This window comes from Triticum aestivum, chromosome 7A (genome assembly GCF_018294505.1).
Source record: "Triticum aestivum cultivar Chinese Spring chromosome 7A, IWGSC CS RefSeq v2.1, whole genome shotgun sequence".
Taxonomy (NCBI): Eukaryota; Viridiplantae; Streptophyta; class Magnoliopsida; order Poales; family Poaceae; genus Triticum; species Triticum aestivum.
The window spans coordinates 627,888,943-627,904,033 of NC_057812.1; positions in this window are offsets into that span (position 1 = coordinate 627,888,943).

Genomic DNA, 15,091 nt, shown 5'->3' on the forward strand with positions numbered 1-15,091 from the left:
CATTCATGTCTAGCAGTACGACACACGCCACCCACACGAGTCCCATTCGACACCAATTTTCTTGGAGTCTGTGCTACAACCATCTCTTCTCCCTCCTGTTTTCTCAGCCATCACGCGGTGGGCGGGGTGGGGGTTTGCCGATAGTCGGTTTGCTCAACTGCGGTCCCACTTGTAAGTGAAAATGCAACACATCACGCATTACCCCTTAAGCGGCGTGCCGGACCAACCATGTGGGGTTGCGACGCAAACACGACAGACTGTTCCTTTTGAACTTGTAACTTGTAAAATTTGGTTCTGCTCCATGGCGTGACCGATAGATAGAAATAACGATTTTCCCTAGAGTAATGAGAAGTTTGGTTCTGGCGTGGTTCATGCATGGAGTATGTAGGAAAAGTATGAAATTGATGCGAAAGGTAAGATAATTACTAGTAGTTCCATATACTACTACATGGATTTTACGAAAAGAAAAAGATACATATGGATCCATCAACAACATCCTCATGCCCTAGTGCACCAGGTCACTAACCGACGTGTGAGGAGCAGCGGCATTGGCGGCAAGCTCAACGTGCTTCTGAACAATGTCGTCCAAGGTTTCCCTGTGGTCCAAGAAGGCCAGCGTCCTATCGTCCTTCTCTTGCATGTAGTAGTCCTTGTGGACGATTTGCGCGTAGACGTGGGTGATTATGTCCATGGTGTCTTGCTGTGCCAAGCGCTGCGCGGCGAGACCTTGTGGACCTCAAGGTGGAGATTCTCCGGTGCCACGGCGGGTAGTCGCAGGGCCACCAGTGCGTCGAAGAGGTTGTCACCGTAAAGGCCGTTGAGGGTGGCAGGCATCGCAGAGGCTGGGCGCGTGGGCTGGAGGCGTACGTCAAGGTCATCCGCGAGCTTCTTGACGAGGGTGAACTTGTCGAGGAAGCCGACGAGGACCTCGTCGAACAAGGAGACGAAGCTGTCGCCCAAGCGGCCGCTCGCCCTGGCGGCCTCAACCACTACCTAGAGACGTTCCTCGGTGCCGGGCCATAGGTCGGTGTCATGGACCATCTGGCACAACCGGCTGATGCTCGCGCTCATCGCCTCCATGGGTCTAGCTTCTAGTCAACTGATCTTGTGATTGGAGTGATCACTCTTGCCCTTGGGTGCGTAGGTGCGTAGGATTTCGTAGATTGGACTCGCGGGAGCCTTTATATGAGAAGTGCAGACTGTGTTGAATTCACGTGCATGTTGGCCATCTACTCCTCGCCCCTCTACTGCACCTGCCTTTGGCTGTATGACAGGTTGGCCAGCCACCCGTTGGGCCCACGTGTCATACACCCAAAGGCAGGTGCAGTAAGTCAATGAAACTGCATCCCCCTCCATGCCCGTGCATGCTTTCAATGACCTGAGACTACAAAACATCACATAGAGTGGTTAGTTCATTGCATGTAATCCTATTAAGTAGCAAAAAGACATTAAGTTATCTCGCCGATAGAATAAAACAATACACCATGTATTTATTTATAGAAGGGGTAGTACATTTTTTGTGACATGCATTACTAGATATTGCTAGTCAAATACTAAATCCAGATGGACATGGTAGTACTACGAAATACAGACGATGTTGCTAGTACTAGTAGTAGTAGTATTACCTGTCGTGGAATTGTCATGGCAAATGTCCTTAGTGTCAGGACTTAGTCTCGAGGCCAGCGCATCTATGTGGTAGCTTGAGAGGGGTTGAGTGGGACGAGAGATGTGAGGTTTTACCCAGGTTCGGCCCCTCACGGTGGAGGTAAAAGCCTACGTCCTGCTTCATTGATATTGATGATGATAATGATCACGGTTACAAGAGTGCTCTATCTTGAGAGCTATTGTCTAAACCTAACTTGTCCAACTCATCGAACTTGTGAATCTTGTCCCTTTTGGGGAGCCCTGCCCCTCCTTATATACGTTGGAGGGGCGGGTTACATGTAGAGTCCTATTAGGATCAGGACTAGTCTATCTCTAATACAAACCGGATACAAGTCCAGGTCTTAAATCCTTGTGAGATAATATTCCTCATGCCTTCCTCTTAAACCGGCCCACCATTAGACGTGAACCGGCCTTCTGGGTCTTGGGCCTTGTCATATGTCTGTCCCGCATGCCGGATTACCAGTGAGTCATAATGACCAGGTGGGTTGCTTGTAAACCGCCAGGTCAGGGCGGGTCGCCGGTGACTCGCCAAGTGTCAGCGGGGTCTTCAGATAAACCGCCAAGTCCTGGCCGGGTTAACTTCCGGCCGGTTTACACCGCGGCGTATATCCCCGACATTAGCCCCCAAGTTTAGCTTGGATTTATTCATGGTAAACTTATACTGCAAAAACAAACACAAGAACAAATTTGACAGGTTATGCTCCGGGTTAAGAATTTTTATAAACCGGTACCTGATCATCCTTAAGTCCTTGTTATTTCCTCCTTCTCGGAAATCCGGGTCAACAAACCAGCTTCATAATCAATTTGCCGACATTGGCTTGTCACCGAGAAATATTGTGAAGAATAACTCCTTTGATTCAGCTCCGCCGGTTTAAGAAATATGGGTCTGAAAATACTTATCTGATATTCAGCCAGTTTGAAGATGTAAAACTTGCCGGTTTAATATTACCAAAATGGCCGGTTTATAAATATTGATGGCACCGGGTCATAATTGTTGTCAACACCGGGTTATGTAATTGATCTTCCCGATTTGCTCAAAACTGATAAAAGAAGATATTCCTCCTTTATATGCATAATACCTGTAGCCCCCAAGTCTTAAGAGGAGAACATAGTGATAACTTAAGACTTGCTCCAATAAGTGTTTCAATCTTGAAGAAATCCGGTTTGTTCATCTCAAAACTGAATACTCCATATATGTAGCCCCCAAGTACCGGGTTGTCATGCTTGCAGCAACCTGGGACTTGTAATTACTTGATGCTCATAAAAACTTCAAACAGTGTAACCCCCAAGGGCTGGGTCATTATGCAATAATGAGAAGGGACTTTGTAAGTATAATCTTGTAAACTTTGAACAACAACGTGTGGCCCCCAAGGGTCGGCTTAGTAAGATAATACTGAACCGGGACTTGATATATATACTTTAATGAAAATAACATATTATAATGTAGCTTCCATCGTAGGGCTTGAACCCACGTCCACAAGGTTAAGAGCTTTGTGCTTTACCAACTGAGCAATGGATTCTTTAATATTATGGACGAAAACTTGTGTACCTTGAATTGTTGACAGGAGCAATTGGTAGCCCCCAAGGGCCGGCTCATTATAATATGATGCGTCAGGTCTTCAATAAGACTAGTAAAAATGACTTTGCATTAGCCCCCAAGTGTCATGGTGCATGCTTGCAGCAACATGAGACTTGCATGTAATCTCAATTTGAATAATGTAGCCCCAAAGTTGTCAAATCCCTAGTCTGGTATGACCTAGACTAGCTAGTCATTTGTGCATCATGTTTAAATTTCATTTATATTTGAAATGAGGATTGGTGGAACCCTCAGAATCATTTTTGAAAATGACCCAAATAAAAATTTCTCCAAAAGGGTCCAAGAAAATGCTCATGTTGCTCTCTGAAAATATTGGACAGAGATAAAAATCAAACCAATATTTTTAAGAGCTCATAGGTATTTATTTTGGGCATTTGGAATTAATGCATAAATATTTGCATTGGAAATATATTAGTTATATATATTAATACATGTCCAAAAATTATGCCACCTGTTGGGGAGCTCTGGAATAATATAGCTAGCTCCTGCAAAAATGGCATAAGGTAATAAAATGATTTAATATTTTAATTAAATCAAAACAAATGTCAGAAAAATTAGAAAAAAAGAAAAAATGGAGAAACTTACCTGGGCCTCCTCCCTGTGCGGCCTGGCCGGCCCAGCAGCCAGCGCCGGCCCAGCCCACTGGCCCCCCTCTGTCGTCTTCCTCCCCGACAGAGGGATGGGAGCATGCCCGGTGCGCGCGCGCGCCACCGCGCCATGCCACCTCCCTCTCTGCCTGCCTGCCCTCTCCCCTCCTCGTCCGGATGCCCCGGAGACGCCACGCAGCCACCCCGACCCCTCTCGCACTCTCCCTCGCCCTCCTCCTCTCCCCCTGCTCTCTCCCTCGCACACCCGAGCGCCATCACCGCCGCCGCTCGCCGTTGCCGCGGCCACCGGCCTCCCCTCGCCTCTCCGACACGCGCAGGAGCTCCGCCCCCTCGCCCTGAAGTTCTCCGTCAAGCCACAAGACACCGGACGCCCTGTGGAGCCGCTGTCGCCATCGTCTTCCTCCTCGGACGCCGCCAACCGCCGACTCCGATTCGCCGTCTCCAACGCGTCCCCGGCCACAACGAGCAGCCCTGGAGGTCCGCGGTGAGCTCCGCCACCATTCCCCTCTCTCCATTTAGCTGCCCGCTCGCCGTAGGCCTCCTCCCCACTGCGGCCGAAGCTTCCTGCCACCGTTCACGTCGCCGCCATCGCCCTGGCCACCACAGCTTGCAACCGAGCACCCCATCGTGCTCCCGGTGCCACGAGGGTGCCACCGAGCCCCTCAGGTGGTCTCCCCGTGCCCCGCAGCCCGTTCCCGATCGAAGCCGAGCTCCGGCCGCCGCCGCGAGCTTTGCTCCGGCGAGCTCCGGCGTCCCCGCGGCTTCCCGTCTGCCCCCCTAGATGCGGACGAGCCCGGGCTACGCCCCGGTGCTCTTAGACGCCGTCCTCATGGCCTGTGGCGCGGACTCCGCCGCGTCCAGAGGTCGCCGGCGGCGAGCCCCGTCGCCTGAGCCCCGCCATGTGGGCCCGGCCCGTCAGGTGATTAGCTTAGTGCTAATCACCGCTTGAATTAACCCCCTGAGGCTGACATGTGGGCCCCGGTGCCCCCTAATCCTTTAATTAAGTTAATCTAACCCCCTGTTTAACCCCCAGTCACTGACGTGTGGACCCCACACGTCAGGTTTGACCCTAGCCAGCTGCAGTTGACCTGCTGACGTCATGCTTACTCAATGCTGACGCAATAATGATTTCTGGAATTATTTTAATTCAGGAAATTCCAGAAATTGATTTAAACATCAAAAATTCATATCAATTCAACCGTAGCTCAGATTAAAATAATTTATATATGAAAAATTATCAGAAAAATGTAATCTATCCATCTGTACTAGTTTCGTGCATGACAAACCAACTTATACATGCTGAATATGAGAAAACACATTATGACATATTAAGAGACTTAATTTAGAATTGCATTTGAGCTTTTGGTTCAAATGGACTTCAAACCAAATGAATACTAGTTGCATTAGCTCAAACAACATCACATCTTCATGCCATGTTCATGCATCATATTGTTGCATATGTTTGTGTATTGATTGCCGACACTGTTCCTTCTCGATAGGTCCTGCTCCAGAGTCCGTTCCAGAGTGCCTGTCTATGAAGCAGTGCCTCCCTTGTTGATTTACCAGGCAAGCAAACCCCCTTGTTCATTTCGATAAAACCCTACTCTCTCTCGCTCCTGCTCTCAGTTATTGCATTAGGACAACAACGATTCATCTGCTACTTTGTGCTGCGATAGTTGAACCCATTCCTCTGCATGACCTGTCATTGCCATAGTAAATAGTTGAAACCCACTAGCATGTGTAGGAGAGTGAAGTGCGTGAACACGATTTGGTAAAGGTAGCGGTGAGAGGCCATGTAGGAGTACATGGTGGGTTGTCTCACTGGAACCGTCCTTAAGCACCGAGTTCTATGTATGTTGTCCAATGAATCGATACCACCACACATTGGGCTCCGGGCGCTCCAAGCCCTCTCGACTTATTAACCGACTTGATCTCTGTCCAGGAGTCGCAACTAGTTTCTGGTGTTTGTAGGTAGTGCTATTTTTCTACCAAGTGACACCCGGCAGGGTGGGCTTGGGACAGACTAGGCACACGTGGCCTGGTGTACCGAGTGTCACCCGGATGGTGGGCTCGGGAACCCTGCACACATCATTTGGGGCCGTGAGCGACACCCCGGCCGGATCTCCTTGCGGATGGAACCCGAATAGGCGATAAACCTGGGCTAGAGTCTTGTGTGGTTAGTCAAGTCGTGGCCGACACCCTCGCCAGGCTTCCGCTTGAAGGTTGCCGAGATACATGACGTGTACATGGCGGTAAGTGGCGAGAGCGTGTGTGAAGAAGTACACCCCTGCAGGGTTAACATGATCTATTCGAATAGCCGGGTCCGCGGTTATGGACTTCTTGGATGCTTACATGGTACATAGACAACTTGAAGTGGATACTCTAAAATGCTCAAGGCAAGTGTGAGTGCTATGGATGGCCTTCTCGTAGGGAGACGGGGATGAATCCATAGTAGTGTATTGTGTGGTGATTAGTGGACTCGTGTGCGCCATATCACCTCAAGAGTTTCTGGTAGTCGTAGAACAGGATAGCCACAGAGTCAAAGCTGGCTTGCTGCAACTAAACCCCACATTACCCTCTTGATACAAATGCATGTATGATAGGATCTGATGTAAGTCTTGCTGAGTACCTTTGTACTCATGTTGCTTTATTTATGTTTTTGCAGCGGAGACTTCGGTCTTACTATTGTTCTCATGGACTTCGACGAGTAGCTTGTACCTCAGCTACGATATTGATCGGACGTTGTAGATAGTCAGGCTTTCAGCCTTTTCCATTTATAGATGTCTATACTCAGACATGTAATGCTTCCGTTTGTTGCTTGATTGCTCTGAATGTTGGGTCATGTGATCCCTGTTTCTAATAAATGCTATGATGGCTCTTCTGAGCCCTTATCTATATGAGTTGTTGAGTTATGCTGTGATGCCATGTTGTACAACACATACTTGCATGTTATGCATACGTGTAATGTGTATTGCTATGCGTGGGATCTGACTATCTAGTTGTTTATCCTTAGTAGTCTTTCTTACCGGGAAATGTCTCCTAGTGCTTCCATTGAGCCCTGGTAGCTTGCTACTGCTCCGGAACACTTAGGCTGGCCGGCATGTGTCCTTCTTCGATCCTGTGTCTGTCCCTTCGGGGAAATGTCACGCGATGAATACCGGAGTCCTGCTAGCCCGCTACAGCCCGGTTCACCGGAGTCCTGTTAGCCCAGTGCTACAGCCTGGATTCGCTCGCTGATGACCGACACGTTCGATGCTGGGTCATGAATGCCTGTCCCTGTAAGTTAGTGCCACTTTGGGTTTACGACTAGCCATGTCAGCCCGGGCTCTTTATCATATGGATGCTAGCGACACCGTCATATACGTGTGCCAAAAGGCGCAAACGGTCCCGGGCAAAGGTAAGGCGACACCCGTGGGGATACCGTGTGTGAGGCCGCAAAGTGATACGAGGTGTTACATGCTAGATCGATGTGGCATTGAGTCGGGGTCCTGACAGCGTTGGTATCAGAGCCTGACTGCCTATAGGATTACCAAGCCAAACTGGTCGAAGTTGAGTCTAGAAATTCTTTATTTATGTAAGGGAATTGATTGTGGGAAGGAACGTAAGGCTCTTTTTACTCCTTTACCTCATGACCTTCTGATCTGAGTCATCCTATCTTTCCTACAGGGTTAAGGAACTAGGCTTCTCTTCCATCTATCAGGATCACGTGTTACTACTCCGTAGTCCCATAGGATTGGTTGATCAGGGTCATACCCCAGTTTTGAGTATTTCCGGTGTAGTCTGTTTAGTATGATCTCAGAACTTTGAGTAATGATGATGAGTATGTTACCACCCCAGTTTTAGTAGGATGTCTCATTCTGAGCATTTTACTGCCGTTATGCTGCCGGAATTTCCCTAGGAGTTCGAGAGATACTAATTTCTTGTCCTACATTCTACAGTCGATAGTTGATGCTAACTCCGTCCCTGGTTTCGTTTCTCAGGATGTCATCAAGTTCTATTGTTCGTAGCCAGAACCATGGAGATGGTAGGGATGAGGATCCTCCCGACCCGCCTTCGTTGACAGAGTTCATGTTAGAAATGGAGAGGAACAAGTGTAAGTCTAACCGTTTGTTGGCACGTATCGAGGAGAACACTGCACATCAGTCCAATAAGTCTGCTACCATTCATGACTTCATTCGCTTGCACCCACCCACCTTTCATCATTCCATCGAGCCACTCGATGCAGATGACTGGCTCCGTAGCATCACCCATAAGCTGCGTTCCGCGAATGTAGCTGAAGATGACAAGGTCACTTATGCCACATATCACCTGGAAGGTCCTGCTAGCCTTTGGTGGCAGAATTATGAGGCTTTGCTTTCAGCTGGCCAGATTCCTACCTGGAGAGATTTCACTGAGGCTTTTCGCGAGCATCACATTCCTGAAGCCCTCATCGATCGCAAGAGAGAAGAGTTCTGTAGTTTCACCCAGAGTAAGATGGCTGTTGATGCTTACAGCCGAGAGTTTGAGAACCTCGCTCGCTATGCCACAGAAGAAGTGTCCACAGACGCCAAGAAGCAAGCTAGGTTTTGGAAGGGTCTCAACCCCAAGTTGCGTCGTGATCTCCACCTACATCATTGTGATACTTTCCAAGCCCTTGTGAACAAGGCCATCAATGCAGAGACAGCTCAACTCACTTACGAGGAGTCTCGTAAGCACACCCGTGACTTGGGATCTTCTTCCGGTTCTAGTTCTCCAAAGCGCCGGATTTGGGTTCCAAACTCCGCTCTTCCTTCCGGATATACATCGAGGCCATTCCATGTGGTGCCTCCCCCAGCTCAGTCGTATGTTCCACCCAGGCCTACTGGTAGACCGCTTGTCAGTGTGGGTCCACGTCCAACCTCAGGGACTTGCTTCACATGCGGGAAGCCAGGACACTATGCACGTGACTGCTCTCAGACTAGTTATGCTCCACCCCAGCCCGAGAAGACTGTTGGCTGTGTTAAGCCGCCGAGTAAGACGATCAAAGCCAAGCCAGTTCACACTAAACGTGGACGTGTGCATCACGTCTTAGCCAAAGACGCTCATGATGATCTGGATGTCGTTCTTGGTACACTCCTTGTCAATTCTCACCCAGCATCAGTTCTATTCGATACTGGAGCGTCTCACTCCTTCATTTCTGAAGGCTATGCTCGTTTGCACGACATGTCATTTTGTGATATGCCAACTCCGCTTGAAATCCAAACCCCAGGGTCTAGATGGCAGACCACCAGAATTAGCCATGGTAATGAAATCCTTGTTGATAGACTTGTATTCCTTGCATCACTTGTAGCCCTCAAGTCCTCAGATATTAACATCATCTTGGGAATGGACCGGATGACAGCTCATCATGCCAAGATTGATTGTTACACAAGATCTGTTCAGCTTACACACCCATCTGGCAAGATAGTCACTGTCTCCACTAGAGTTGCAAAGCGTCAGCTCTATTCTCTTAATGTCAGCCCTCTTCCAGACCTTGAAGATATCCCGGTAGTCCATGACTTTCCGGATGTCTTTCCAGAGGAACTGCCAGGTGTTCCACCTAACAGAGATGTAGAGTTCGTCATAGATCTTATCCCAGGAACAGCTCCAATCTCTAGGAGACCTTACAAGATGGCACCCTTAGAACTAGCCGAGCTTAAGAAACAACTCGATGAGTCCTTGCAAAAGGGTTTCATCCGTCCTAGTTCTTCTCCTTGGGCTTGCCCCGTCCTCTTTGTCAAGAAGAAAGACGGTACGGACCGGATGGTTGTAGATTATCGTCCCGTTAATTTGGTCACGATAAAGAACAAGTATCCGCTCCCCAGGATCAACGATCTGTATGATCAGCTCGCTGGATCCTTAGTCTTCTCCAAGATGGATTTGAGGTTAGGATACCACCAAATCAAAATCAGAAACGGGAACATTCCCAAGACAGCTTTTGTCACTCGTTATGGCCAGTACGAGTACACCGTCATGTCCTTTGGTCTAACCAACGCTCCAGCTACATTCTCCCGCTTGATGAACTCGATCTTCATGGAGTACTTAGATAAATTTGTCGTGGTTTATCTCGATGATATTCTTATTTACTCGAAGAACGAGGAAGAGCATGCCGAACATCTTAGACTTGTGCTAGAGAAACTCAGAGAGCACCGCCTTTATGCCAAGTTCTCCAAGTGTGAATTTTGGTTGCCAGAAGTGACCTACCTAGGCCACGTAATCTCTGGTAAGGGCATTGCTGTCAATCCCGAGAGAGTTCAGGCTGTTCTCGATTGGACTCCACCTGAAACCGTTAAACAAGTTAGGAGCTTCCTTGGTCTAGCCAGCTATTGTCGCCGCTTTGTTGAAAACTTCTCTAAAGTAGCCAAACCCCTCACGGAACTTCTCAAGAAAGATAAAAAGTTCGAGTGGTCCCCACAGTGTGAGTACAGTTTTCAGGAACTGAAAAGACGCCTAACTTCTGCTCCCATACTTGTGCCACCGGATTTCACAAAGGACTTTGTTATCTATTGTGACGCCTCACGATAGGGACTAGGTTGCATTCTTATGCAGGATCGTCATGTGATTGCCTATGCATCTCGACAGTTGCATCCACATGAGGAGAATTATCCTACACATGATCTAGAGCTTGCAGCCGTAGTCTATGCACTCAAGACCTGGCGACATTACCTTATTGGTAAACGTTGCGAGATCTACACCGATCACCAGAGTCTCAAGTATATCTTCACCCAACCGGATCTGAACCTTAGGCAAAGACGTTGGTTGGAGTTGATCACAGATTATGATCTAGGGATTACCTACACCCCAGGCAGAGCCAATGTCATGGCTGATGCTCTAAGCCGTAAATCCTATTGCAACAATCTCATGTTGCAGCAAGGCCAACCACTTCTCCATGAGGAATTCTGTAAGCTTAATCTTCACATTGCTCCTCACGGAATCCTTTCTACCTTGGTGGCTAAACCTGATCTTGAAGATCGGATTGTCGCTGCTCAAAAGCAAGACACAGGAATTTCTCGGATCAAGAGAAACATTAAGAAGGGAGTTGGTGGATGTTTCTCTATGGATGATCGTGGTGTTGTTTTCTTTGAGAATCGCTTGGTGGTTCCCAAGAATCAGCATCTGCAACAATTGATTCTTAAGGAGGCGCATGAATCTCCTCTCATGATTCATCTCGGTAGTACTAAGATGTATCAGGACCTATGCCAGAGATTCTGGTGGACTAGGATGAAGAGAGAAATCGCTGAGTTCATTGCCAAATGTGACGTTTGTCCTCACGTTAAGGCAGAGCATCAGAGACCTGCTGGCACCCTTCAGCCTTTAGCTATTCCTGAATGGAAATGGGATAAAGTTGGTATGGACTTCATCACCGGCTTTCCCAGGACCAAGAGAGGGAATAACGCTATCTTCGTAGTCGTTGATCGTCTTTCCAAAGTGGCACACTTCCTACCTGTTCGAGAGAGTATCACTGCTAGTCAGCTTGCTGACTTATACATTTCTCGTATAGTATCACTCCATGATGTTCCACTAGAGATCAATTCAGACCGTGGCAGTCTTTTCACTTCTCATTTCTGGGAGAGTTTCCAAACTGCCATGGGAACCCATCTTTCCTTCAGTACCGCTTTCCACCCTCAGTCGAGTGGTCAGGTGGAACGGGTCAATCAAATTCTCAAAGACATGCTCAGAGCTTGCGTTATCTCATTCGATATGGATTGGGAGAAATGTCTTCCTTTTGCCGAGTTTGCTTATAACAATAGCTATCAATCCAGCCTCAAAAAGGCTCCTTTTGAGGTTCTCTATGGACGAAGATGTCGAACACCTTTGAACTGGTCAGAAACCGGTGAAAGACAATTCTTTGGACCGAACATGATCCAGGAGGCAGAAGAGCAAGTTCGCATCATTCGTGGGAATTTGAAAACAGCCCAGTCTCGTCAAAAGAGTCAGTATGATCGTCATCATAAGGATATGACTTATGAGGTTGGCGAAAAAGCTTACCTTCGGGTTACTCCCTTGAAGGGTACCCATCGTTTCGGTATCAAGGGCAAGTTGGCTCCTCGTTACATTGGTCCTTTTCGCATTCTCGCTAAACGAGGAGAGGTTGCCTACCAGTTGGAACTACCCCCACATCTTTCTCGAGTTCATGATGTCTTCCACGTCTCTCAACTCAGGCGTTGCTTCTCGGATCCCATCCGCGGAGTGGACCATGAAACGCTTGATCTCCAAGATAACCTCACATACCGAGAGTACCTGGTTCGCATTCTTGATCAAGCAGAGCGTGTCACTCGACGTCAGAACATCAAGTTTCTCAAAGTTCAGTGGTCTCATCATTCCGAGAGAGAAGCTACTTGGGAGTGAGAAGATCGTCTTCGACTGGAGTACCCCGCTTTCTTTCCGTCGACCCCTGAATCTCGGGACGAGATTCTTTCAAGTGGGGGCGAGTTGTCACATCCCTAGTCTGGTATGACCTAGACTAGCTAGTCATTTGTGCATCATGTTTAAATTTCATTTATATTTGAAATGAGGATTGGTGGAACCCTCAGAATCATTTTTGAAAATGACCCAAATAAAAATTTCTCCAAAAGGGTCCAAGAAAATGCTCATGTTGCTCTCTGAAAATATTGGACAGAGATAAAAATCAAACCAATATTTTTAAGAGCTCATAGGTATTTATTTTGGGCATTTGGAATTAATGCATAAATATTTGCATTGGAAATATATTAGTTATATATATTAATACATGTCCAAAAATTATGCCACCTGTTGGGGAGCTCTGGAATAATATAGCTAGCTCCTACAAAAATTGGCATAAGGTAATAAAATGATTTAATATTTTAATTAAATCAAAACAAATGTCAGAAAAATTAGAAAACAGAAAAAGAGGAGAAACTTACCTGGGCCTCCTCCCTGTGCGGCCTGGCCGGCCCAGCAGCCAGCGCTGGCCCAGCCCACTGGCCCCCCTCTGTCGTCTTCCTCCCCGACAGAGGGATGGGAGCGAGCCCGGCGCGCGCGCGCGCCACCGCGCCACGCCACCTCCCTCTCTGCCTGCCTGCCCTGTCCCCTCCTTGTCTGGATGCCCCGGAGACACCACGCAGCCACCCCGACCCCTCTCGCACTCTCCCTCGCCCTCCTCCTCTCCCCCTCCTCTCTCCCTCGCACACCCGAGCGCCATCACCGCAGCCACTCGCCGTTGCCGCGGCCACCGGCCTCCCCTCGCCTCTCCGACACGCGCAGGAGCTCCGCCCCCTCGCCCTGAAGCTCTCCGTCAAGCCACAAGACGCCAGACGCCCTGTGGAGCCGCCGTCGCCATCGTCTTCCTCCTCGGACGCCGCCGAACACCGACTCTGATTCGCCGTCTCCAACGCGTCCCCGGCCACAACGAGCAGCCCTGGAGGTCCGCGGTGAGCTCCGCCACCGTTCCCCTCTCTCCATTTAGCTGCCCGCTCGCCGTAGCCCTCCTCCCCACCGCGGCCGAAGCTTCCTGCCGCCGTTCAAGTCGCCGCCGTCGCCTTGGCCACCGCAGCTTGCAACCGAGCACCCCATCATGCTCCCGATGCCACGAGGGTGCCACCGAGCCCCTCAGGTGGTCTCCCCGTGCCCCGCAGCCCGTTCCTGATCGAAGCCGAGCTCCGGCCGCCGCCGCGAGCTTTGCTCCGGTGAGCTCCGGCATCCCCGCGGCTTCCCGTCTACCCCCTGGATGCGGACGAGTCCGGGCTACGCCCCGGTGCTCTCAGACGCCGTCCCCATGGCCTGTGGCGCGGACTCCGCCGCGTCCAGAGGTCGCCGGCGGCGAGCCCCGTCGCCTGAGCCCCGCCATGTGGGCCCGGCCCGTCAGGTGATTAGCTTAGTGCTAATCACCGCTTGAATTAACCCCCTGAGGCTGACATGTGGGCCCCGGTGCCCCCTAATCCTTTAATTAAGTTAATCTAACCCCCTGTTTAACCCCCTGTCACTGACGTGTGGACCCCACACGTCAGGTTTGACCCTAGCCAGCTGCAGTTGACCTGCTGACGTCATGCTTACTCAATGCTGACGCAATAATGATTTCTGGAATTATTTTAATTCAGGAAATTCCAGAAATTGATTTAAACTTCAAAAATTCATATCAATTCAACCGTAGCTCAGATTAAAATAATTTATATATGAAAAATTATCAGAAAAATGTAATCTATCCATCTGTACTAGTTTCATGCATGACAAACCAACTTATACATGCTGAATATGAGAAAACACATTATGACATATTAAGAGACTTAATTTAGAATTGCATTTGAGCTTTTGGTTCAAATGGACTTCAAACCAAATGAATACTAGTTGCATTAGCTCAAACAACATCACATCTTCATGCCATGTTCATGCATCATATTGTTGCATATGTTTGTGTATTGATTGCCGACACTGTTCCTTCTCGATAGGTCCTGCTCCGGAGTCCGTTCCAGAGTGCCTGTCTATGAAGCAGTGCCTCCCTTGTTGATTTACCAGGCAAGCAAACCCCCTTGTTCATTTCGATAAAACCCTACTCTCTCTCGCTCCTGCTCTCAGTTATTGCATTAGGACAACAACGATTCATCTGCTACTTTGTGCTGCGATAGTTGAACCCATTCCTCTGCATGACCTGTCATTGCCACAGTAAATAGTTGAAACCCACTAGCATGTGTAGGAGTTGATTGAGCCATGTTGTGTTCCTACCATGCTATGCCTGCTATTGCTTAGAGTTGTGTCAGGTCTAATTCATTGGGAATGAATTGGAGTGTTATGATATGTTCTGATGCTGAGAGTGAAGTGCGTGAACACGATTTGGTAAAGGTAGCGGTGAGAGGCCATGTAGGAGTACATGGTGGGTTGTCTCACTGGAACCGTCCTTAAGCACCGAGTTCTATGTATGTTGTCCAATGACTCGATACTACCACACATTGGGCTCCGGGCGCTCCAAGCCCTCTCGACTTATTAACTGACTTGATCTCTGTCCAGGAGTCGCAACTAGTTTCTGGTGTTTGTAGGTAGTGCTATTTTTCTACCAAGTGACACCCGGCAGGGTGGGGTTGGGACAGACTAGGCACACATGGCCTGGTGTATCGAGTGGCACCCGAATGGTGGGCTCGGGAACCCTGCACACATCGTTTGGGGCCGTGAGCGACACCCCGGCCGGATCTCCTTGCGGATGGAACCCGAATAGGCGATAAACCTGGGCTAGAGTCTTGTGTGGTTAGTCAGGTCGTGGCCGACACCCTCG